Source organism: Vidua macroura, chromosome 4 (assembly GCF_024509145.1).
Source record: "Vidua macroura isolate BioBank_ID:100142 chromosome 4, ASM2450914v1, whole genome shotgun sequence".
Lineage (NCBI taxonomy): Eukaryota > Metazoa > Chordata > Aves > Passeriformes > Viduidae > Vidua > Vidua macroura.
The window spans coordinates 316080-343088 of NC_071574.1; the positions used below are offsets into that span (position 1 = coordinate 316080).

General features: G+C 46.3%; 1 long non-coding RNA gene across 1 annotated transcript; it reads right to left on the bottom strand.

The window, feature by feature from the left end:
- Positions 1–3406: 3406 nt before the first annotated feature.
- Positions 3407–4459, bottom strand: LOC128806735 (uncharacterized). The gene is made up of 3 exons (XR_008436920.1): positions 4435–4459; positions 4026–4132; positions 3407–3492 (listed from the first exon to the last, which is right to left on the bottom strand). It is a non-coding gene; the product is annotated as an uncharacterized LOC128806735 (long non-coding RNA).
- Positions 4460–27009: the final 22550 nt, after the last annotated feature.

Genomic DNA, 27009 nt, shown 5'->3' on the forward strand with positions numbered 1-27009 from the left:
CGCCTCTTCGGCGCAGCTCGGCTCGCCTCAACTCGGAGCCGCTCGGCTCCGTTCGGCTCCGTTCGGCTCCCCGCGGGAGCGCGCCTCCCGCGCACGCGCACAGCTCGCCGCTCTCCTGCCGCCGAGCCCCGCGCCCGGCCCGGCCGGCGCACGGAAACCCCCGCGCCACATCAGAGCCAGCACTTTCTGCGCTAAACCCTTTCTGTCCTAGAAGGAGATAAACTTCTCTACCTCCTTCGTCTCCTCAGTTTTCTTCTTTGAGTTCAAAATCAGAGTTACAAAAACCTACTCAACTACAAGACTCAGTAAGTAGCCGATAAAGTAGTCCCGTCAATTTCAGAACCTAAAGAACACGTTATACTTAAGTTTCCACACTTAAAAAAAGAAAAATCACACACGAGTCCTACTCACTGTGTCAAGCCTTATTTAAAACACACCAAAAAACCCTAAAAGAAATAGTTCCACAACCAAAACAGAACAAACAAGTAACACTAACTAAAACCACGCATCCAAATACACTGTTTATCAGTCACCAACCCGAAAAATCTCTTTTCAACGTGTCTCGTTTGTATACCTCCTCACAACTAACCTTATCCTTTACAAACACTAAATTGCAAATCAAAAAACTTACACGTAACATAAACTCTTCAAATAACATTTATACACTCATACCCCAAATGACAGGTAAACCACCAAAAGTCAAATTACTCAAATCATTACAAACAAATACTTGTACAATATTTAGTTACAAAACAACCCCCAAACCACACAAAACCACAAAGAAGTTACCTCAAAACAGCAAACCTACAATTTAAAACAATTAATCCACTAAGACCAAACTTAACAATAATACATTAAAAAAACACCCAAAAAAACCCCAAAAAAACCACAAACAAACAACCAAAAAAAAAAGAATACCCACCCAAAAATACCCAATCGCTCCAACACAAATTTACTTCTCAGGATCAAAACAGTACGACCTTTTAATAACCTAATTCTATTATTTCTGCATCTCTTTTAACACCTAAAATAACTACAACTCACACTTGAACCACATTAAATGAACTTACTTATTAACTAGCCAAATGAAACAATAACACATCTATAACATTAAATAAATTACTGCCAAATAGGAACATCTTTAAACATACTATCTTACAAAATAAAACAACTGTTCATTTTTTATTATTCACACACAATCATAAATATAAAACATTTAAAAAATATATAAATTGATGAAATCACAAGAAATCAATTTACAAAAACATTACAAAAATTTTAAATTAATCAATCACACATAAATAAAAAATAACGAAATAATATTTTCAAGAATTAAAACATCACTAAATAACTTAAATCATTATTAAAAACTAAAATACTCATCTTATTAATAATTACTGCTTTTTATCTCCCCTACCGATTTAAATTTTTACATAGAACTCTACAAAAATCCTTAACAAGTAGATTTATAACTTAAATTTAAAGCATTTATAGATAAACATACTTCATGAATAATCTACACACCAAACAACTAAACTAACAAGAAAAACCTAATAAAATACTAATATATTCATAACATCAAAACCCCAAATCATTAACATAAAAACCCATATAAACACATGAAAATACCCACAGTTAAAAAAGACGTACCTTAATGAACATATTCACACCTTAATAATTCATTACAAACTCTTACCAATTAATGATTAACATTAATTACTTGATACCAATAAAATACAAGAAAATGTTACTTTAGCCAATAACTATAATAAAATCTCATAACTAATAACTTAAAATCACACTTTATTAAAAATATAAAACGGTGAAGCAACGTATCATAAAAAATCCCATTATTATCACTACACAGATATACGTATATACATATATCTATCTACAGATAGACAGATCATATATCCATCTCAACAGCAGCATCTGGGACCGATTCCTGTTTTCTCTCTTGTCTCCTAAATTTATTAGCCATAGAGGATGGAGTAAGGAAATTATTTTATTTATCACCTTGTTCTCCAGAAACCTGAAAAACAAAATAAAACAGAACAAAAAGAAAAAAAAGAAAACCACATTTGAAAGGCAGATCCTCACCAGCAGCTGGTCCATCTCCTACGGGGGACCATATTCTAGGGCACTTTTGGTGCACTTGCCTGAACCTGTCAGGGCACTCTGTGCCTGCAGAAGAGATTTTTTTTGTCAGGGAGAGGCAAGGGGAGGAGAAATAACGTTCGAGACAGCTCAAATCCATTACTGTGCCACTTCCTGTGCAGCAGGTCCTGTGACAGGATGGGAACTGAGGCTGCTTGAAATTTAAAAGCTAAAGACACCAGCACAAGGTGTCCTTTTGCTTTGTCAAGGAAGTGATTCCCAAATCACACAGCCCCCCCACCATCGTCCCTCCTACCACTACCTGAAAGCCTCTTGATTCTCTTCTCAAAAACACAAGGGACACCTCAGAGTTCAGCAAGTTCTGCCAGTGCAGCCCTCGGGGTGCCCCCGTCTCCAGGTCTGTCCCCCTTGCTTTCATCCTCAGCCACGTCATTCTTCAGCCGTGGACAGGAAATTGTCCCCATTTCTCCCGTACTTCCCTGGTTACCTTTTCTCTAAGCCGTGCAGGACCCCCGAGAGGAGGCTGTGATCCTCTATCAGCTCATGGGCAGCTCTAGAGGTGACACGGGCAGCACTCTGTCATATCTCCAGAATACGACGCTGAAACAGAGAATGCAACTTGTTCTTTTACAGCCAAGATCTGATTATCTAAAATAAAATGAGCAATTTGGCTGGTACCCCATCAACTCCCAGCTAAAATGAACACCGCCTGTTCTCAGCAACTCCAGAGAAGGAAAGACATTCTCCCTTCAACGCTTCGCACCACAGGTGCTGCTCTTACAAGAAGTATTCAGGTAGCAAGACAATTTTCTCTTTTTGTCCGAGGTTTTGATACCTGAAATCCTCAGGGTGGATGCTCCCAAACCTGAGAGCTCCCGGCAGGCGAGGTTCCCTCCTGCCGAAGCACTGTGCAGGTGACAAACGTGCTGGCTGGGGAAATAGAGACCCCAAAAAGAAAAGGCCCCGACTGCAGGAGCAAAACCACGGCACCCCCGTGAGGCTCCACGACGGCAGGAACCGGTCCCAGTTTCAGGGGATAAGGATGGGACCGGTTTAGACACAAGCAAAATTATTTCTCCCTCCACACATCCACAAAACCAACAAGGAACAGATTTTCAAGAGGACCAAGGCAGAATCAGCTATTCCTTTCTGTTTGGTACTTGAGATCTCGAGGCCAATACAAGCTTTTGTGGTTTTGGGGTATTTGGGAACTGTTCTTTTTCAATTCTTACCTGGGAGCCCTGGTCACACAAAGGACTGCTGAAAAAGGCAAGAATGACCTGGAAAATCCTCTGGTAGACATAGAGCTCACAGCAATGTTTGTCACGCAGCCCTTCCCCAAGAAATCTGAGGATCCACTCGTGCTGTTTTGTACTGGAAGCCATAAAGAAAAATACCACCGTCAGACATTCCGACATTTCCAAAGGATACCTGCTCCTAAGAGCACAAAACCCCGGTTCCCTCTGAGTGCCAGCTCAGGAATTACCACAGCTTGTTCTGGACTTCTCAATTTTCCATTCCTATCAAATTTAATCGCTAACATCCATTGGGAACAGTCAGTCTGCAGCCCAAACATGCAGTGGAAATGGAATTTTAGAAGTTGCTGTTTCTAAAATACTTCAGTTGAACTCCAAGTTACTAACCTAAACTCAAAGAGGAATTGTAGCTAGCCGGGGCAGAACATTCTTTTCTTGTGCTCACAGAGCATACACAGCACAACTCATTGTGCGTTAGTATTAAGAAGACAACAAAAACCCCACAGAAATAACATTTTGAATTCCTATATGAAACAGAAGAAAGACGCTTCTAATTAACTACCTGTGGGAGAATGAGGTTTCATTGTATTTTTGCGGCTGTTTCTAATACATTTCTGAAGAATTACTGGGTACCTAAAATGGGACTCTTACCTCAAAATCAAAACTGTAGAAAAGCTGGAGAAAACCTGGTACCTTTCTCAGGTCCAAATACCAGTGCGACAGAAGGAATCTCTTTACCCTTATGTACACGTGCTCCTCTGTAAAGAGAAAAAGCTGGCATGGTGGAGGAGGACAGCGCTCCCAATCCACAAGCACGGACGACAATTCGTGGAAGCTGCAGTCAGTGAGCGTGCAGCGCTCCGAGCTGGGAGAACAGCCCGGCAACTGCAGAAGGCCTTTGCTCTGAGGCGCGTTCCCATTGCTGCCCACCCTCCCCTTCTCTTGCCCAGGAGGAAAAGCTCAGGCAAGAGCGCACGAGCACAGAGCAGGTGAGGGGATCGACACTCCCCAGGCCTCTGTTTTTCACCCCAGCAGTGACACACGCAGCACGTTCCAGTACCTGGCTTCAGGATCTGCTGTGCCACACGAGCAGCGCAGAGGGTGAGGGAGAAGGTGAACCTGAGGCTTGGCTGCCTGATTCCGTTCTGCACGGCATCCAAGAGATACAGCAACGGCAAGGGCCCCGGGAGAGAAGCCTGAAGCACAGCCCAAATGAACACAGCAGGAGCACAAAGACATCGATCAGCTTCCGGGACATTTCACGGGTCACACAGGTAAGAGCCCCAGTTCAGCAAATCTGAGGGTTTGGTGACGTCAGGATCAAAACACCCGGAAACCTGTGAGAAAGAAACTGAACTGCACCCGGCTAAAAGCCGTCCCTGCCTCAAACTCCTTCAAACAACTTGTTCACGAGGAGGCAGGGATTGATTCAATACTCACCAGCCCATCTGGCCAAGGTCAGAGCTCTGTGCCCACCCAGGACACGGCAAACAGCAGGGACCTTTCTCCCACTCTCCAGCACGGACCTGTGAAGCCAGGGAGAAGTTTACAGAACAGAAGCAGCCAGAAGATGCTCTCTACTTCCATATGCTCTCTGATCGATCATTCCCAAGGAAAGTCCCCACGGATCGGAAGCAACAACCTCTCATTTCTCCTCCGCAATCATCACTGCTTGCCTTTCTGTGCGTTTCCTCCCGTGCCCGTCCCCAGAGCACATTAAGTCCATCTTTTGTTCCCAACCGCAGCTCTCCAGCACAAATGCCACTCCTCACACACACAAAGCAAACACTCATCTGCTTCAGCTTTTGGCTTAGAAAGTAAAAACCTCAGTGCGTCCGGCTATGTGATTAAAACACAGAGACGCACGGGTGGACATAGATGGAAAGCTTTTCAGGAGAGAAAAGAGCTGATTCGCTACATACAGCTTCAGAAAAATCAGAATCCATAGCAACTCCTAAGACCCCTGCTGAGGGACCCAGCCCTCCTGGGGACACCCAATGCAGCAGCTACGGAAAAAGCATGGGAGAAGCCAAGCTTGGGGTGAAAAAAAGATGACATCAATACAGCAGCCTGTAAAAAGCCTTCACACAGCAACAGTGGGAACCAGTCCCATTTGCTCCGTCCCTGCTTTTTGGGACGACGCAAACAGGAAATGAAAACACGTGAAACACAAGGCACACCTATAGGGCGTACCAGGTGCTCCTTTTGGCAGCGTGGACGACAAAGGTCTCTCTGCGCACTTACAGGCAGCCCGGTTTCAATCCATCCTTAGCCCAAGCCTTCCTCGCCTCCCATTCGCCAGCGCTCTGCTCTGGCCTTTGGAGCGCTGGCCCCGTCCTCCCGCAGCAGCACGGCACCGGAACACAGCGAGGCAAAGCGTGCCGGAGCCGCCCGTGCTGTCAGCGTACCTGTCAGCTCCCGGCGGTGGGCAACTCCGGCCCTGCGGGCAAGGGGGAGACGGCTCGGGCACCTCCAGCGGCTGCTCTGCCCCGATGCTTTCGCGTTCTCCTGCATTTCCCTGCAGCGGAGGGGGTCCGGGACGGGGGCGGATCGTGTCAGAGTGGAGACGGCGGGGAAGCACGGGGAGGCGGCGGGAACGCGGCGGGACGAGACGGGGACGCGGCGGGACGGCGACGACTCGCTTGACCTTCCAAAGATGGCGGCAGGAGGGGCGGGGAAAGCCGGGGCCCCGCTCCGCCGCCCGCGCGCCGCCCCGGCGGCATTTTCCGGCACGCGGTCGCTTCCAGCGTCTAGAGAGGGACGCGCGCGGGGATCGGGAAAGGGGAGTGCAGCCCTGTTCCGACGCCGCTCGCCCCCCGCCCGCCGCCCCCGGCCCGTGAGCGCTGCGACCGCGCCTCCGCCGCCCGCCGAAAGCGGCCCCGCCGGGCCGCCCTCGCCGCTGCCGTTCTTCTCGGTCATCGGGTCCCTTTGCTCTCCCGAATCTCCTTCACCCCTCCCCTCTATTTACAGACACCGCCCCGCTTGCCGCTCGCTCCCGCGCCTCGCCCTTCCCACGCTCGGCAGCCGTCCTTCCCCCCGTCAGCCGGCACCCAGCGGCGAGGGGCAGGGCGCTGGCTGGGGGGGGGCTGCAGTACCGCTCTCTGTCCACAAGGCGGCAGCACCGCCGCGGCGGCCACAGCCGGGGGCTGCCGCTCGCCCGGAGGGAAGGGAGGCAGAAAAGAACGGGGGCGATCCCCTTGGAAAAATCCTGAAAAATAAACGGCCCAAAAAACATCCGCACACAAACTAAAACACACTGCCTCTAACCCAATACAACCCCTCCAAAATCCTTTTCTTTTAAACTCTCTCTAACTATCTTTCATATTTATACTTTTCACATTCCCATTTATCATGTATATTGATGCATGATGTTATTTCGATTCTATATTAAATATCTTCCTATGACTTCTATTTATTTCTATTTTATCTTTTTATAGATCTAGATATATATATGATACATTTCTATATTTATATTGCAAAAATAGTTCTGTTATTTAAAATAAAAGCCCTGCCTGTAACCAAATTGTAGCTCTATGATATTAATATTAACGATCTCTTATTTAAAAGAAAAATGCTGCCTGAAACCCACCCGCCCGCGGCGCAAGTGTGGCAACAGCCCGTGTCCGCAGTACTGGCAAGGCCGCGGGAAATCCCGGCGGGGCGGCGCCTGCGTGGCGCGCGGGCAGTGCAGCACGCGGACCACGATTTTCCCGCGCTTTTTTTTTTTTTTTTTTTTTTTTTTTTTTTTTTTCTCCTATCCGCCATATTGAGAAGGTCAAGAGTGTCCCGGACGCCGCGACACTTTCAAGATGGCGGCCGCGTGAGGCCCTCGGAAGGGAGAGGCGTTTTTGCCGATGCCTGTCGGCGCCCGCTCACAACCTGACCGCCCGCGCAGCCGCTGAGCTCACAGTCCGTGGCCACGACACGGGAAAAAGCGAAAAAAAACCCGCGGGGCGGCGCCGGCGTCAGGGTGGCGTGCAGGCAGTGCAGTAAACAGACCGTGGTCCTCGTTTTTCCCGCCTTTTTTGCCGCCATATTGGGAAGGTCAAGCGAGTCCGCGACAACCCACTCCCAAGATGGCGGCCGCGGGAGGACCTCGGGCGAGGGCTGCAGTCCCGCACTCTGGCCACAAGGCGGCGGCACTGCCGCCCGCCCTGGGGCTGCAGGCGGGGAAGGCGCGCAAAGAAGAACAGGCGCGACCCCCTTCCAAACATCCTCTGCAATAAATGCCCCTAAACAGCCCGCACGAAACCAAAAAACACCGACAAAAAAAAAAAAAAACAAAAAAAACCTGCCTCTAACCCAATAATAACCAAAATAAAAAATCTTTTCTTTTAAGCTATATTTCAATCTATATTATTTTTATATTTTTAATATTTATATTCACATTTTGATTTAAAATGTATACTGATGTATAATGATCATTTTATAATTTCTTATATTCATTCATATTACTTAAAGTTTATTTTATTTTATATTTTTATGCATGTCTTAATATATTGATTACATATTTCTATATTTAGATTGATATTTCTAAAAGGTTTATATTTTTAAAAATAAAATCCCTGCATCTATCCAAGTAAAAACCTAAAAAAAAAAAAACAAAAAACTCTTTTAAACTGTTTGTAAATTTATCTATATATTTTTCGCATTTATATTCAAATTTGCATTTTAAAGGTAGATTGATATATGTCGTTATTTATATTCTATCTCTTCCTATTGCTTATTTTTACTTATATTTTATATTTTTATATCTATCTTTATACATTGATTATATATTTTTATATTTAGAAGTCTATCAAAATAAAATGTATATTCATATTTTTTTTAATAAAAACCCTGCCTCGAACCAAATAAAAACCAAAAAAGCCCTTTCTTTAAACAATATTTAAATATTTATAGCATATTTTCATCTTTATAATCACATTTGCATTTATACTTTCTATGGATGGATTATATTTATAAATGGATATCATATATATAATAAGATAACAAGATAGATAAAATATTATATATATTATATTTCATACATACTGCTAATACTTCTATTTACTTACATTTTAATTTTTATATAGATTTTAATGTACGTATGATATACTTCTATACATAGATTTCTAACTTATTTATATTTCTAATTTTTACAATAAAAACCCTGCCTACTAACAAATACAAAATTTTAAAAATCCTTTTATTTTAAACTATATTTGAATATTTCTATATTCATGCTTTTGATATTTACATCTATATGCTCTTGTATATTATATTACAGTATATTGACGTACTATATTTAGATAGATATAATATATTACATGTAATGTGGTATAATAAGACATATACACACACTAGAATATCTATTAGGTATTGTGTCGATTTCTGTGATTTTGTATTTTTTTTCTATTTTCTGTTTATATTTATATATACACGTATATTAATTATACATTACATCCTCACAGCGCATACCTGGGGCTGTTCTGGCTTTCTTTCCAAATGAATTTAGCAATACTTTCCTATTTTTACCAAGACCTATAAAAACGAAACATTTGCCAGGATTTAGTAGTATTCTACACACCCCCCTCCCTGTGCATTTTGGGGCAGCTTTGGGTCCCTCGGGGGGACGGCACCCGGCAGGACCCCCCCTCATTCGCCACCCACCTGCTCCTCCGCCGCAGCGTGCGTCCCTCTCCTAGGGACCTTAGGGTGCCCCAAATGACACCAGAGCCCCGAGTCTTCACCCCTTTTTCCTGGCCCCCAAAGAAGGCACAGGAGGAGTCTAACTGCCCCGGACAGCAGCCCAGCACTTGCTTCCATCCCTTTCCACATGTACATCCCCCCCGAAAGGGACTCTGCCGCAACGAGAAAGGGGGGCAGCCGCCAGAAGGGTCGAAGCTCCTGCCCAGCCTCGCTGTCACGGGCGAGGGGCAGAGAGAGGGAGCGGCAGAGACGGCGGGGACGCGGCACGGACGGCACGGCACCGAGCGGGGGCCGCTCTCAGCGCGATGCCGGCAAAGCCGCAGGTCCGGCGGGGCCGGGCGGGGTTTGACCGGCACGGGGGGATCCGCCGAGAGCCTCCGGCCCCGTGCGGGGGGACTCCCGCAAGGGCCCGGGGCCGCCGGGCTCCGGCCCTCTGGGCTTTATGCTCCGGCGCCCCCGGCCCCGCGGCTGCGGGGAAAGAAGGAACGGGGCGACGGCAAGAGAGGAGGGCTAGCAGGGCGTGAGACAGCGTATGGAGGGAGGGAGGTCGGGCTGTGGAGGAAAGCGGGAGGGCAAGGGAAAGGCCGGGAGCGGGGAAGAGGGACGGTGCACAGAGGAGGGAGAGAAGAGGAATAGAACGGAGGAGCGGGATAGGGACAGGGCAGTGGGGGTCGGGTTTGCGAGGGAGAGGAGGGGAGGGTCCGCGGACAAAGAACAGGAATACGGGGAGGAGGAAGGAAGGGTAGAGGGGGGGACGGGAGGGGAGACCGAAAAGGGAGAGAAAGGGGTCGGCTTTGGGGAGAGAGGGAACTAAGGGATAGAGAGAGAAAGAAGGGGAATACGGGAAGGAGGAAGAAAGGAAGAAGGATTGGTAGAGAGAGGGACAAGAGGGGGAGCCTCAGAGAGCGCCGATCCACCCCGAGCCCGCCCCGGCGGCCCGCCCTGCTCGGGATGCTGCGCTCGGCGGAGCTCGGCTCGGTTCGGCCCCACTCGGCTCCTCGCCTACACTCGGGCTGTTCTCCGCTAGACTCGGCTGGATTCGCCTCTTCGGCGCAGCTCGGCTCGCCTCAACTCGGAGCCGCTCGGCTCCGCTCGGCTCCGCTCGGCTCCGTTCGGCTCCGCTCGGCTCCCCGCGGCAGCGCGCCTCCCGCGCACGCGCACAGCTCGCCGCTCTCCTGCCGCCGAGCCCCGCGCCCGGCCCGGCCGGCGCACGGAAACCCCCGCGCCACATCAGAGCCAGCAGTTTCTGCGCTAAACCCTTTCTGTCCTAGAAGGAGATAAACTTCTCTACCTCCTTCGTCTCCTCAGTTTTCTTCTTTGATTTCAAAATCAGAGTTACAAAAACCTACTCAACTACAAGACTCAGTAAGTAGCCGAGAAAGTAGTCCCGTCAATTTCAGAACCTAAAGAACACGTTATACTTAAGTTTCCACACTTCAAAAAAGAAAAATCACACACGAGTCCTACTCACTGTGTCAAGCCTTATTTAAAACACACCAAAAAACCCTAAAAGAAATAGTTCCACAACCAAAACAGAACAAACAAGTAACACTAACTAAAACCACGCATCCAAATACACTGTTTATCAGTCACCAACCCGAAAAATCTCTTTTCAACGTGTCTCGTTTGTATACCTCCTCACAACTAACCTTATCCTTTACAAACACTAAATTGCAAATCAAAAAACTTACACGTAACATAAACTCTTCAAATAACATTTATACACTCATACCCCAAATGACAGGTAAACCACCAAAAGTCAAATTACTCAAATCATTACAAACAAATACTTGTACAATATTTAGTTACAAAACAACCCCCAAACCACACCAAACCACAAAGAAGTTACCTCAAAACAGCAAACCTACAATTTAAAACAATTAATCCACTAAGACCAAACTTAACAATAATACATTAAAAAAACACCAAAACAAACAAACAAACAAACAAAAACCCAAAACAAACAACCAACAAAAAAAAGAACACCCACCCAAAAATACCCAATCGCTCCAACACAAATTTACTTCTCAGGATCAAAACAGTACGACCTTTTAATAACCTAATTCTATTATTTCTGCATCTCTTTTAACACCTAAAATAACTACAACTCACACTTGAACCACATTAAATGAACTTACTTATTAACTAGCCAAATGAAACAATAACACATCTATAACATTAAATAAATGACTGCCAAATAGGAACATCTTTAAACATACTACCTTACAAAATAAAACAACTGTTCATTTTTTATTAGTCACACACAATCATAAATATAAAACATTTAAAAAATATATAAATTGATGAAATCACAAGAAATCAATTTACAAAAACATTACAAAAATTTTAAATTAATCAATCACACATAAATAAAAAATAACGAAATAATATTTTCAAGAATTAAAACATCACTAAATAACTTAAATCATTATTAAAAACTAAAATACTCATCTTATTAATAATTACCGCTTTTTATCTCCCCTACCGATTTAAATTTTTACATAGAACTCTACAAAAATCCTTAACAAGTAGATTTATAACTTAAATTTAAAACATTTATAGATAAACATACTTCATGAATAATCTACACACCAAACAACTAAACTAACAAGAAAAACCTAATAAAATACTAATATATTCATAACATCAAAACCCCAAATCATTAACATAAAAACCCATATAAACACATGAAAATACCTACAGTTAAAAAAGACGTACCTTAATGAACAATATTCATAGCTTAATAATTCATTACAAACTCTTACCAATTAATGATTAACATTAATTACTTGATACCAATAAAATACAAGAAAATGTTACTTTAGCCAATAACTATAATAAAATCTCATAACTAATAACTTAAAATCACACTTTATTAAAAATATAAAACGGTGAAGCAACGTATCATCAAAAATCCCATTATTATCACTACACAGCTATACGTATATACATATATCTATCTACAGATAGATAGATCATATATCCATCTCAACAGCAGCATCTGGGACCGATTCCTGTTTTCTCTCTTGTCTCCTAAATTTATTAGCCATAGAGGATGGAGTAAGGAAATAATTTTATTTATCACCTTGTTCTCCAGAAACCTGAAAAACAAAATAAAACAGAACAAAAAGAAAAAAAAAGAAAACCACATTTGAAAGGCAGATCCTCACCAGCAGCTGGTCCATCTCCTACGGGGGACCATATTCTAGGGCACTTTTGGTGCACTTGCCTGAACCTGTCAGGGCACTCTGTGCCTGCAGAAGAGATTTTTTTTGTCAGGGAGAGGCAAGGGGAGGAGAAATAACGTTCGAGACAGCTCAAATCCATTACTGTGCCACTTCCTGTGCAGCAGGTCCTGTGACAGGATGGGAACTGAGGCTGCTTGAAATTTAAAAGCTAAAGACACCAGCACAAGGTGTCCTTTTGCTTTGTCAAGGAAGTGATTCCCAAATCACACAGCCCCCCCACCATCGTCCCTCCTACCACCACCTGAAAGCCTCTTGATTCTCTTCTCAAAAACACAAGGGACACCTCAGCGTTCAGCAAGTTCTGCCAGTGCAGCCCTCGGTGCCCCCGTCTCCAGGTCTGTCCCCCTTGCTTTCATCCTCAGCCACGTCATTCTTCAGCCGTGGACAGGAAATTGTCCCCATTTCTCCCGTACTTCCCTGGTTACCTTTTCTCTAAGCCGTGCAGGACCCCCGAGAGGAGGCTGTGATCCTCTATCAGCTCATGGGCAGCTCTAGAGGTGACACGGGCAGCACTCTGTCGTATCTCCAGAATACGACGCTGAAACAGAGAATGCAACTTGTTCTTTTACAGCCAAGATCTGATTATCTAAAATAAAATGAGCAATTTGGCTGGTACCTGATCAACTTCCAGCTAAAATGAACACCGCCTGTTCTCAGCAACTCCAGAGAAGGAAAGACATTCTCCCTTCAACGCTTCACACCACAGGTGCTGCTCTTACAAGAAGTATTCAGGTAGCAAGACAATTTTCTCTTTTTGTCCGAGGTTTTGATACCTGAAATCCTCAGGGTGGATGCTCCCAAACCTGAGAGCTCCCGGCAGGCGAGGTTCCCTCCTGCCGAAGCACTGTGCAGGTGACAAACGTGCTGGCTGGGGAAATAGAGACCCCAAAAAGAAAAGGCCCCGACTGCAGGAGCAAAACCACGGCACCCCCGTGAGGCTCCACGACGGCAGGAACCGGTCCCAGTTTCAGGGGATAAGGATGGGACCGGTTTAGACACGAGCAAAATTATTTCCCCATCCACACATCCACAAAACCAACAAGGAACAGATTTTCAAGAGGACCAAGGCAGAATCAGCTATTCCTTTCTGTTTGGTACTTGAGATCTCGAGGCCAATACAAGCTTTTGTGGTTTTGGGGTATTTGGGAACTGTTCTTTTTCAATTCTTACCTGGGAGCCCTGGTCACACAAAGGACTGCTGAAAAAGGCAAGAATGACCCGGAAAATCCTCTGGTAGACATAAAGCTCACAGCAATGTTTGTCACGCAGCCCTTCCCCAAGAAATCTGAGGATCCACTCGCGCTCTGTTTTCTACGGGAAGCCACAAAGAAAAACACCACTGTCAGACATTCCGACATTTCCAAAGGATACCTGCTCCTAAGAGCACAAAACCCCGGTTCCCTCCGAGTGCCAGCTCAGGGCTCACCACAGCTTCTTCTGGACTTCTCCATTTCCATTCCTACCAAATTTAATCGCTAACATCCACTGGGAACAGTCAGTCTGCAGCCCAAACATGCAGTGGAAATGGAATTTTAGAAGTACCTGTTTCTAAAATACTTCAGTTGATCTCAAAGTTACTAACCTAAACTCCTTCAAACAACTTGTTCACGAGGAGGCAGGGATTGATTCAATACTCACCAGCCCATCTGGCCAAGGTCAGAGCTCTGTGCCCACCCAGGACACGGCAGCCAGCAGGGACCCTTCTCCCACTCTCCAGCACGGACCTGTGAAGCCAGGGAGAAGTTTACGGAGCAGCAACAGCCAGAAGATGCTCTCTGCTTCCGTACGCTCTCTGATCCATCACTCCCAAGGAAAGTCCCCACGGATCGGAAGCAACCACCTCTCATTTCTCCTCCGCAATCATCACTGCCTTGCCTTTCTCTGCAAGCGTTTCCTCCCGTGCCCGTCCCCAGAGCACCTTTAGTCCATCTTTTCCTCCCAACCGCAGCTCTCCAGCACAAATGCCACTCCTCACACAGACAAAGCAAACACTCATCTGCCTCAGCTTTTGGCCTAGAAAGCAAAAACCTCAACGCGTCCGCCTACGTGATTAAAACACAGAGACGCACGGGTGGACATAGATGGAAAGCTTTTCAGGAGAGAAAAGAGCTGATTCGCTAGCACGCTTCCATACAGCTTCAGAAAAATCAGAATCCACAGCAACTCCTAAGACCCCCTGCTGAGGAACCCAGCCCTCCTGGGAACACCCAATTCAGCAGCCACGGGAAAAGGATGGGAGAAGCCAAGCTTGGGGTGAAAAAAAGATGACATCAATACAGCAGCCTGTAAAAAGCCTTCACACAGCAACAGTGGGAACCAGTCCCATTTGCTCCGTCCCTGCTTTTTGGGATGACGCAAACAGGAAATGAAAACACGTGAAACACAAGGCACACCTATAGGGCGTACCAGGTGCTCCTTTTGGCAGCGTGGATGACAAAGGTCTCTCTGCGCACTTACAGGCAGCCCGGTTTCAATCCATCCTTAGCCCAAGCCTTCCTCGCCTCCCATTCGCCAGCGCTCTGCTCTGGCCTTTGGAGCGCTGGCCCCGTCCTCCCGCAGCAGCACGGCACCGGAACACAGCGAGGCAAAGCGTGCCGGAGCCGCCCGTGCTGTCAGCGTACCTGTCAGCTCCCGGCGGTGGGCAACTCCGGCCCTGCGGGCAAGGGGGAGACGGCTCGGGCACCTCCAGCGGCTGCTCTGCCCCGATGCTTTCGCGTTCTCCTGCATTTCCCTGCAGCGGAGGGGGTCCGGGACGGGGGCGGATCGTGTCAGAGTGGAGACGGCGGGGAAGCACGGGGAGGCGGCGGGAACGCGGCGGGACGAGACAGGGACGCGGCGGGACGGCGACGACTCGCTTGACCTTCCAAAGATGGCGGCAGGAGGGGCGGGGAAAGCCGGGGCCCCGCTCCGCCGCCCGCGCGCCGCCCCGGCGGCATTTTCCGGCACGCGGTCGCTTCCAGCGTCTAGAGAGGGACGCGCGCGGGGATCGGGAAAGGGGAGTGCAGCCCTGTTCCGACGCCGCTCGCCCCCCGCCCGCCGCCCCCGGCCCGTGAGCGCTGCGACCGCGCCTCCGCCGCCCGCCGAAAGCGGCCCCGCCGGGCCGCCCTCGCCGCTGCCGTTCTTCTCGGTTCTTCTCGGTTCTTCTCGGTCCGGGCCGCCCTCGCCGCTGCCGTTCTTCTCGGTTCTTCTCGGTTCTTCTCGGTCAAGGCCGCGGGAAATCCCGGCGGGGCGGCGCCTGCGTGGCGCGCGGGCAGTGCAGCACGCGGACCACGATTTTCCCGCGCGCTTTTTTTTTTTTTTTTTTTTTTTTTTTTTTAATCCGCCATATTGAGAAGGTCAAGAGTGTCCCGGCCGCCGCGACACTTTCAAGATGGCGGCCGCGTGAGGCCCTCGGAAGGGAGAGGCGTTTTTGCCGATGCCTGTCGGCGCCCGCTCACAACCTGACCGCCCGCGCAGCCGCTGAGCTCACAGTCCGTGGCCACGACACGGGAAAAAGCGAAAAAAATCCCGCGGGGCGGCGCCGGCGTCAGGGTGGCGTGCAGGCAGTGCAGTAAACAGACCGTGGTCCTCGTTTTTCCCGCCTTTTTTGCCGCCATATTGGGAAGGTCAAGCGAGTCCGCGACAACCCGCTCCCAAGATGGCGGCCGCGGGAGGACCTCGGGCGACGGCTGCAGTCCCGCACTCTGGCCACAAGGCGGCGGCACTGCCGCCCGCCCTGGGGCTGCAGGCGGGGAAGGCGCGCAAAGAAGAACAGGCGCGACCCCCTTCAAAACATCCTCTGCAATAAATGCCCCTAAACAGCCCGCACGAAACCAAAAAACACCGACAAAAAAAAAAAAAAAAAAAACAAAAAAACCTGCCTCTAACCCAATAATAACCAAAATAAAAAATCTTTTCTTTTAAGCTATATTTCAATCTATATTATTTTTATATTTTTAATATTTATATTCACATTTGATTTAAAATGTATACTGATGTATAATGATCATTTCATAATTTCTTACATTCATTCATATTACTTAAAGTTTATTTTATTTTATATTTTTATGCATGTCTTAATATATTGATTACATATTTCTATATTTAGATTGATATTTCTAAAAGGTTTATATTTTTAAAAATAAAATCCCTGCATCTATCCAAGTAAAAACCTAAAAAAAAAAAAAAAAAACACCTCTTTTAAACTGTTTGTAAATTTATCTATATATTTTTCGCATTTATATTCAAATTTGCATTTTAAAGGTAGATTGATAGATGTCGTTATTTATATTCTATCTCTTCCTATTACTTATTTTTACTTATATTTTATATTTTTATATCTATCTTTATACATTGATTATATATTTTTATATTTAGAAGTCTATCAAAATAAAATGTATATTCATATTTTTTTAAATAAAGACCCTGCCTCGAACCAAATAAAAACCAAAAAAGCCCTTTCTTTAAACAATATTTAAATATTTATAGCATATTTTCATCATTATAATCACATTTGCATTTATACTTTCTATGGATGGATTATATTTATAAATGTATATCATATATATAATAAGATAACAAGATAGATAAAATATTATATATATTATATTTCATACATACTGCTAATACTTCTATTTACTTACATTTTAATTTTTATATAGATTTTAATGTACGTATGCTATACTTCTATACATAGATTTCTAATTTATTTCTATTTCTAATTTTTACAATAAAAACCCTGCCTACTAACAAATACAACATTTTAAAAATCCTTTTATTTTAAACTATATTTGAATATTTCTATATTCATGCTTTTGATATTTACATCTATATGCTCTTGTATATTATATTACAGTATATTGACGTACTATATTTAGATATATATAATATATTACATGTAATGTGGTATAATAAGACATATACACTAGAATATCTATTAGGTATTGTGTCGATTTCTGTGATTTTGTATTTTTTTTCTATTTTCTGTTTATATTTATATATACACGTATATTAATTATACATTACATCCTCACAGCGCATACCTGGGGCTGTTCTGGCTTTCTTTCCAAATGAATTTAGCAATACTTTCCTATTTTTACCAAGACCTATAAAAACGAAACATTTGCCAGGATTTAGTAGTATTCTACACACCCCCCTCCCTGTGCATTTTGGGGCAGCTTTGGGTCCCTCGGGGGGACGGCACCCGGCAGGACCCCCCCTCATTCGCCACCCACCTGCTCCTCCGCCGCAGCGTGCGTCCCTCTCCTAGGGACCTTAGGGTGCCCCAAATGACACCAGAGCCCCGAGTCTTCACCCCTTTTTCCTGGCCCCCAAAGAAGGCACAGGAGGAGTCTAACTGCCCCGGACAGCAGCCCAGCACTTGCTTCCATCCCTTTCCACATGTACATCCCCCCCGAAAGGGACTCTGCCGCAACGAGAAAGGGGGGCAGCCCCCAGAAGGGTCGAAGCTCCTGCCCAGCCTCGCTGTCACGGGCGAGGGGCAGAGAGGGGGAGCGGCAGAGACGGCGGGGACGCGGCACGGACGGCACGGCACCGAGCGGGGGCCGCTCTCAGCGCGATGCCGGCAAAGCCGCAGGTCCGGCGGGGCCGGGCGGGGTTTGACCGGCACGGGGGGATCCGCCGAGAGCCTCCGGCCCCGTGCGGGGGGACTCCCGCAAGGGCCCGGGGCCGCCGGGCTCCGGCCCTCTGGGCTTTATGCTCCGGCGCCCCCGGCCCCGCGGCTGCGGGGAAAGAAGGAACGGGGCGACGGCAAGAGAGGAGGGCTAGCAGGGCGTGAGACAGCGTATGGAGGGAGGGAGGTCGGGCTGTGGAGGAAAGCGGGAGGGCAAGGGAAAGGCCGGGAGCGGGGAAGAGGGACGGTGCACAGAGGAGGGAGAGAAGAGGAATAGAACGGAGGAGCGGGATAGGGACAGGGCAGTGGGGGTCGGGTTTGCGAGGGAGAGGAGGGGAGGGTCCGCGGACAAAGAACAGGAATACGGGGAGGAGGAAGGAAGGGTAGAGGGGGGGACGGGAGGGGAGACCGAAAAGGGAGAGAAAGGGGTCGGCTTTGGGGAGAGAGGGAACTAAGGGATAGAGAGAGAAAGAAGGGGAATACGGGAAGGAGGAAGAAAGGAAGAAGGATTGGTAGAGAGAGGGACAAGAGGGGGAGCCTCAGAGAGCGCCGATCCACCCCGAGCCCGCCCCGGCGGCCCGCCCTGCTCGGGATGCTGCGCTCGGCGGAGCTCGGCTCGGTTCGGCCCCACTCGGCTCCTCGCCTACACTCGGGCTGTTCTCCGCTAGACTCGGCTGGATTCGCCTCTTCGGCGCAGCTCGGCTCGCCTCAACTCGGAGCCGCTCGGCTCCGTTCGGCTCCCCGCGGCTCCCCGCGGCAGCGCGCCTCCCGCGCACGCGCACAGCTCGCCGCTCTCCTGCCGCCGAGCCCCGCGCCCGGCCCGGCCGGCGCACGGAAACCCCCGCGCCACATCAGAGCCAGCAGTTTCTGCGCTAAACCCTTTCTGTCCTAGAAGGAGATAAACTTCTCTACCTCCTTCGTCTCCTCAGTTTTCTTCTTTGATTTCAAAATCAGAGTTACAAAAACCTACTCAACTACAAGACTCAGTAAGTAGCCGAGAAAGTAGTCCCGTCAATTTCAGAACCTAAAGAACACGTTATACTTAAGTTTCCACACTTCAAAAAAGAAAAATCACACACGAGTCCTACTCACTGTGTCAAGCCTTATTTAAAACACACCAAAAAACCCTAAAAGAAATAGTTCCACAACCAAAACAGAACAAACAAGTAACACTAACTAAAACCACGCATCCAAATACACTGTTTATCAGTCACCAACCCGAAAAATCTCTTTTCAACGTGTCTCGTTTGTATACCTCCTCACAACTAACCTTATCCTTTACAAACACTAAATTGCAAATCAAAAAACTTACACGTAACATAAACTCTTCAAATAACATTTATACACTCATACCCCAAATGACAGGTAAACCACCAAAAGTCAAATTACTCAAATCATTACAAACAAATACTTGTACAATATTTAGTTACAAAACAACCCCCAAACCACACCAAACCACAAAGAAGTTACCTCAAAACAGCAAACCTACAATTTAAAACAATTAATCCACTAAGACCAAACTTAACAATAATACATTAAAAAAACACCAAAACAAACAAACAAACAAACAAAAACCCAAAACAAACAACCAACAAAAAAAAGAACACCCACCCAAAAATACCCAATCGCTCCAACACAAATTTACTTCTCAGGATCAAAACAGTACGACCTTTTAATAACCTAATTCTATTATTTCTGCATCTCTTTTAACACCTAAAATAACTACAACTCACACTTGAACCACATTAAATGAACTTACTTATTAACTAGCCAAATGAAACAATAACACATCTATAACATTAAATAAATGACTGCCAAATAGGAACATCTTTAAACATACTACCTTACAAAATAAAACAACTGTTCATTTTTTATTAGTCACACACAATCATAAATATAAAACATTTAAAAAATATATAAATTGATGAAATCACAAGAAATCAATTTACAAAAACATTACAAAAATTTTAAATTAATCAATCACACATAAATAAAAAATAACGAAATAATATTTTCAAGAATTAAAACATCACTAAATAACTTAAATCATTATTAAAAACTAAAATACTCATCTTATTAATAATTACCGCTTTTTATCTCCCCTACCGATTTAAATTTTTACATAGAACTCTACAAAAATCCTTAACAAGTAGATTTATAACTTAAATTTAAAACATTTATAGATAAACATACTTCATGAATAATCTACACACCAAACAACTAAACTAACAAGAAAAACCTAATAAAATACTAATATATTCATAACATCAAAACCCCAAATCATTAACATAAAAACCCATATAAACACATGAAAATACCTACAGTTAAAAAAGACGTACCTTAATGAACAATATTCATAGCTTAATAATTCATTACAAACTCTTACCAATTAATGATTAACATTAATTACTTGATACCAATAAAATACAAGAAAATGTTACTTTAGCCAATAACTATAATAAAATCTCATAACTAATAACTTAAAATCACACTTTATTAAAAATATAAAACGGTGAAGCAACGTATCATCAAAAATCCCATTATTATCACTACACAGCTATACGTATATACATATATCTATCTACAGATAGACAGATCATATATCCATCTCAACAGCAGCATCTGGGACCGATTCCTGTTTTCTCTCTTGTCTCCTAAATTTATTAGCCATAGAGGATGGAGTAAGGAAATAATTTTATTTATCACCTTGTTCTCCAGAAACCTGAAAAACAAAATAAAACAGAACAAAAAGAAAAAAAAAGAAAACCACATTTGAAAGGCAGATCCTCACCAGCAGCTGGTCCATCTCCTACGGGGGACCATATTCTAGGGCACTTTTGGTGCACTTGCCTGAACCTGTCAGGGCACTCTGTGCCTGCAGAAGAGATTTTTTTTGTCAGGGAGAGGCAAGGGGAGGAGAAATAACGTTCGAGACAGCTCAAATCCATTACTGTGCCACTTCCTGTGCAGCAGGTCCTGTGACAGGATGGGAACTGAGGCTGCTTGAAATTTAAAAGCTAAAGACACCAGCACAAGGTGTCCTTTTGCTTTGTCAAGGAAGTGATTCCCAAATCACACAGCCCCCCCACCATCGTCCCTCCTACCACCACCTGAAAGCCTCTTGATTCTCTTCTCAAAAACACAAGGGACACCTCAGCGTTCAGCAAGTTCTGCCAGTGCAGCCCTCGGTGCCCCCGTCTCCAGGTCTGTCCCCCTTGCTTTCATCCTCAGCCACGTCATTCTTCAGCCGTGGACAGGAAATTGTCCCCATTTCTCCCGTACTTCCCTGGTTACCTTTTCTCTAAGCCGTGCAGGACCCCCGAGAGGAGGCTGTGATCCTCTATCAGCTCATGGGCAGCTCTAGAGGTGACACGGGCAGCACTCTGTCGTATCTCCAGAATACGACGCTGAAACAGAGAATGCAACTTGTTCTTTTACAGCCAAGATCTGATTATCTAAAATAAAATGAGCAATTTGGCTGGTACCTGATCAACTTCCAGCTAAAATGAACACCGCCTGTTCTCAGCAACTCCAGAGAAGGAAAGACATTCTCCCTTCAACGCTTCACACCACAGGTGCTGCTCTTACAAGAAGTATTCAGGTAGCAAGACAATTTTCTCTTTTTGTCCGAGGTTTTGATACCTGAAATCCTCAGGGTGGATGCTCCCAAACCTGAGAGCTCCCGGCAGGCGAGGTTCCCTCCTGCCGAAGCACTGTGCAGGTGACAAACGTGCTGGCTGGGGAAATAGAGACCCCAAAAAGAAAAGGCCCCGACTGCAGGAGCAAAACCACGGCACCCCCGTGAGGCTCCACGACGGCAGGAACCGGTCCCAGTTTCAGGGGATAAGGATGGGACCGGTTTAGACACGAGCAAAATTATTTCCCCATCCACACATCCACAAAACCAACAAGGAACAGATTTTCAAGAGGACCAAGGCAGAATCAGCTATTCCTTTCTGTTTGGTACTTGAGATCTCGAGGCCAATACAAGCTTTTGTGGTTTTGGGGTATTTGGGAACTGTTCTTTTTCAATTCTTACCTGGGAGCCCTGGTCACACAAAGGACTGCTGAAAAAGGCAAGAATGACCCGGAAAATCCTCTGGTAGACATAGAGCTCACAGCAATGTTTGTCACGCAGCCCTTCCCCAAGAAATCTGAGGATCCACTCGCGCTCTGTTTTCTACGGGAAGCCACAAAGAAAAACACCACTGTCAGACATTCCGACATTTCCAAAGGATACCTGCTCCTAAGAGCACAAAACCCCGGTTCCCTCCGAGTGCCAGCTCAGGGCTCACCACAGCTTCTTCTGGACTTCTCCATTTCCATTCCTACCAAATTTAATCGCTAACATCCACTGGGAACAGTCAGTCTGCAGCCCAAACATGCAGTGGAAATGGAATTTTAGAAGTACCTGTTTCTAAAATACTTCAGTTGATCTCAAAGTTACTAACCTAAACTCCTTCAAACAACTTGTTCACGAGGAGGCAGGGATTGATTCAATACTCACCAGCCCATCTGGCCAAGGTCAGAGCTCTGTGCCCACCCAGGACACGGCAGCCAGCAGGGACCCTTCTCCCACTCTCCAGCACGGACCTGTGAAGCCAGGGAGAAGTTTACGGAGCAGCAACAGCCAGAAGATGCTCTCTGCTTCCGTACGCTCTCTGATCCATCACTCCCAAGGAAAGTCCCCACGGATCGGAAGCAACCACCTCTCATTTCTCCTCCGCAATCATCACTGCCTTGCCTTTCTCTGCAAGCGTTTCCTCCCGTGCCCGTCCCCAGAGCACCTTTAGTCCATCTTTTCCTCCCAACCGCAGCTCTCCAGCACAAATGCCACTCCTCACACAGACAAAGCAAACACTCATCTGCCTCAGCTTTTGGCCTAGAAAGCAAAAACCTCAACGCGTCCGCCTACGTGATTAAAACACAGAGACGCACGGGTGGACATAGATGGAAAGCTTTTCAGGAGAGAAAAGAGCTGATTCGCTAGCACGCTTCCATACAGCTTCAGAAAAATCAGAATCCACAGCAACTCCTAAGACCCCCTGCTGAGGAACCCAGCCCTCCTGGGAACACCCAATTCAGCAGCCACGGGAAAAGGATGGGAGAAGCCAAGCTTGGGGTGAAAAAAAGATGACATCAATACAGCAGCCTGTAAAAAGCCTTCACACAGCAACAGTGGGAACCAGTCCCATTTGCTCCGTCCCTGCTTTTTGGGATGACGCAAACAGGAAATGAAAACACGTGAAACACAAGGCACACCTATAGGGCGTACCAGGTGCTCCTTTTGGCAGCGTGGATGACAAAGGTCTCTCTGCGCACTTACAGGCAGCCCGGTTTCAATCCATCCTTAGCCCAAGCCTTCCTCGCCTCCCATTCGCCAGCGCTCTGCTCTGGCCTTTGGAGCGCTGGCCCCGTCCTCCCGCAGCAGCACGGCACCGGAACACAGCGAGGCAAAGCGTGCCGGAGCCGCCCGTGCTGTCAGCGTACCTGTCAGCTCCCGGCGGTGGGCAACTCCGGCCCTGCGGGCAAGGGGGAGACGGCTCGGGCACCTCCAGCGGCTGCTCTGCCCCGATGCTTTCGCGTTCTCCTGCATTTCCCTGCAGCGGAGGGGGTCCGGGACGGGGGCGGATCGTGTCAGAGTGGAGACGGCGGGGAAGCACGGGGAGGCGGCGGGAACGCGGCGGGACGAGACAGGGACGCGGCGGGACGGCGACGACTCGCTTGACCTTCCAAAGATGGCGGCAGGAGGGGCGGGGAAAGCCGGGGCCCCGCTCCGCCGCCCGCGCGCCGCCCCGGCGGCATTTTCCGGCACGCGGTCGCTTCCAGCGTCTAGAGAGGGACGCGCGCGGGGATCGGGAAAGGGGAGTGCAGCCCTGTTCCGACGCCGCTCGCCCCCCGCCCGCCGCCCCCGGCCCGTGAGCGCTGCGACCGCGCCTCCGCCGCCCGCCGAAAGCGGCCCCGCCGGGCCGCCCTCGCCGCTGCCGTTCTTCTCGGTCATCGGGTCCCTTTGCTCTCCCGAATCTCCTTCACCCCTCCCCTCTATTTACAGACACCGCCCCGCTTGCCGCTCGCTCCCGCGCCTCGCCCTTCCCACGCTCGGCGGCCGTCCTTCCCCCCGTCAGCCGGCACCCAGCGGCGAGGGGCAGGGCGCTGGCTGGGGGGGGGCTGCAGTACCGCTCTCTGTCCACAAGGCGGCAGCACCGCCGCCGGCCACAGCCGGGGGCTGCCGCTCGCCCGGAGGGAAGGGAGGCAGAAAAGAACGGGGGCGATCCCCTTGGAAAAATCCTGAAAAATAAACGGCCCAAAAAACATCCGCACACAAACTAAAACACACTGCCTCTAACCCAATACAACCCCTCCAAAATCCTTTTCTTTTAAACTCTCTCTAACTATCTTTCATATTTATACTTTTCACATTCCCATTTATCATGTATATTGATGCATGATGTTATTTCGATTCTATATTAAATATCTTCCTATGACTTCTATTTATTTCTATTTTATCTTTTTATAGATCTAGATATATATATGATACATTTCTATATTTATATTGCAAAAATAGTTCTGTTATTTAAAATAAAAGCCCTGCCTGTAACCAAATTGTAGCTCTATGATATTAATATTAACGATCTCTTATTTAAAAGAAAAATGCTGCCTGAAACCCACCCGCCCGCGGCGCAAGTGTGGCAACAGCCCGTGTCCGCAGTACTGGCAAGGCCGCGGGAAATCCCGGCGGGGCGGCGCCTGCGTGGCGCGCGGGCAGTGCAGCACGCGGACCACGATTTTCCCGCGCTTTTTTTTTTTTTTTTTTTTTTTTTTTTTTTTTTTCTCCTATCCGCCATATTGAGAAGGTCAAGAGTGTCCCGGACGCCGCGACACTTTCAAGATGGCGGCCGCGTGAGGCCCTCGGAAGGGAGAGGCGTTTTTGCCGATGCCTGTCGGCGCCCGCTCACAACCTGACCGCCCGCGCAGCCGCTGAGCTCACAGTCCGTGGCCACGACACGGGAAAAAGCGAAAAAAAACCCGCGGGGCGGCGCCGGCGTCAGGGTGGCGTGCAGGCAGTGCAGTAAACAGACCGTGGTCCTCGTTTTTCCCGCCTTTTTTGCCGCCATATTGGGAAGGTCAAGCGAGTCCGCGACAACCCACTCCCAAGATGGCGGCCGCGGGAGGACCTCGGGCGAGGGCTGCAGTCCCGCACTCTGGCCACAAGGCGGCGGCACTGCCGCCCGCCCTGGGGCTGCAGGCGGGGAAGGCGCGCAAAGAAGAACAGGCGCGACCCCCTTCCAAACATCCTCTGCAATAAATGCCCCTAAACAGCCCGCACGAAACCAAAAAACACCGACAAAAAAAAAAAAAAAACAAAAAAAAACCTGCCTCTAACCCAATAATAACCAAAATAAAAAATCTTTTCTTTTAAGCTATATTTCAATCTATATTATTTTTATATTTTTAATATTTATATTCACATTTTGATTTAAAATGTATACTGATGTATAATGATCATTTTATAATTTCTTATATTCATTCATATTACTTAAAGTTTATTTTATTTTATATTTTTATGCATGTCTTAATATATTGATTACATATTTCTATATTTAGATTGATATTTCTAAAAGGTTTATATTTTTAAAAATAAAATCCCTGCATCTATCCAAGTAAAAACCTAAAAAAAAAAAAACAAAAAACTCTTTTAAACTGTTTGTAAATTTATCTATATATTTTTCGCATTTATATTCAAATTTGCATTTTAAAGGTAGATTGATATATGTCGTTATTTATATTCTATCTCTTCCTATTGCTTATTTTTACTTATATTTTATATTTTTATATCTATCTTTATACATTGATTATATATTTTTATATTTAGAAGTCTATCAAAATAAAATGTATATTCATATTTTTTTTAATAAAAACCCTGCCTCGAACCAAATAAAAACCAAAAAAGCCCTTTCTTTAAACAATATTTAAATATTTATAGCATATTTTCATCTTTATAATCACATTTGCATTTATACTTTCTATGGATGGATTATATTTATAAATGGATATCATATATATAATAAGATAACAAGATAGATAAAATATTATATATATTATATTTCATACATACTGCTAATACTTCTATTTACTTACATTTTAATTTTTATATAGATTTTAATGTACGTATGATATACTTCTATACATAGATTTCTAACTTATTTATATTTCTAATTTTTACAATAAAAACCCTGCCTACTAACAAATACAAAATTTTAAAAATCCTTTTATTTTAAACTATATTTGAATATTTCTATATTCATGCTTTTGATATTTACATCTATATGCTCTTGTATATTATATTACAGTATATTGACGTACTATATTTAGATAGATATAATATATTACATGTAATGTGGTATAATAAGACATATACACTAGAATATCTATTAGGTATTGTATCGATTTCTGTGATTTTGTATTTTTTTTCTATTTTCTATTTCTATTTCTATATACACGTATATTAATTATACATTACATCCTCACAGCGCATACCTGGGGCTGTTCTGGCTTTCTTTCCAAATGAATTTAGCAATACTTTCCTATTTTTACCAAGACCTATAAAAACGAAACATTTGCCAGGATTTAGTAGTATTCTACACACCCCCCTCCCTGTGCATTTTGGGGCAGCTTTGGGTCCCTCGGGGGGACGGCACCCGGCAGGACCCCCCCTCATTCGCCACCCACCTGCTCCTCCGCCGCAGCGTGCGTCCCTCTCCTAGGGACCTTAGGGTGCCCCAAATGACACCAGAGCCCCGAGTCTTCACCCCTTTTTCCTGGCCCCCAAAGAAGGCACAGAACGAGTCTAACTGCCCCGGACAGCAGCCCAGCACTTGCTTCCATCCCTTTCCACATGTACATCCCCCCCGAAAGGGACTCTGCCGCAACAAGAAAGGGGGGCAGCCGCCAGAAGGGTCGAAGCTCCTGCCCAGCCTCGCTGTCACGGGCGAGGGGCAGAGAGAGGGAGCGGCAGAGACGGCGGGGACGCGGCACGGACGGCACGGCACCGAGCGGGGGCCGCTCTCAGCGCGATGCCGGCAAA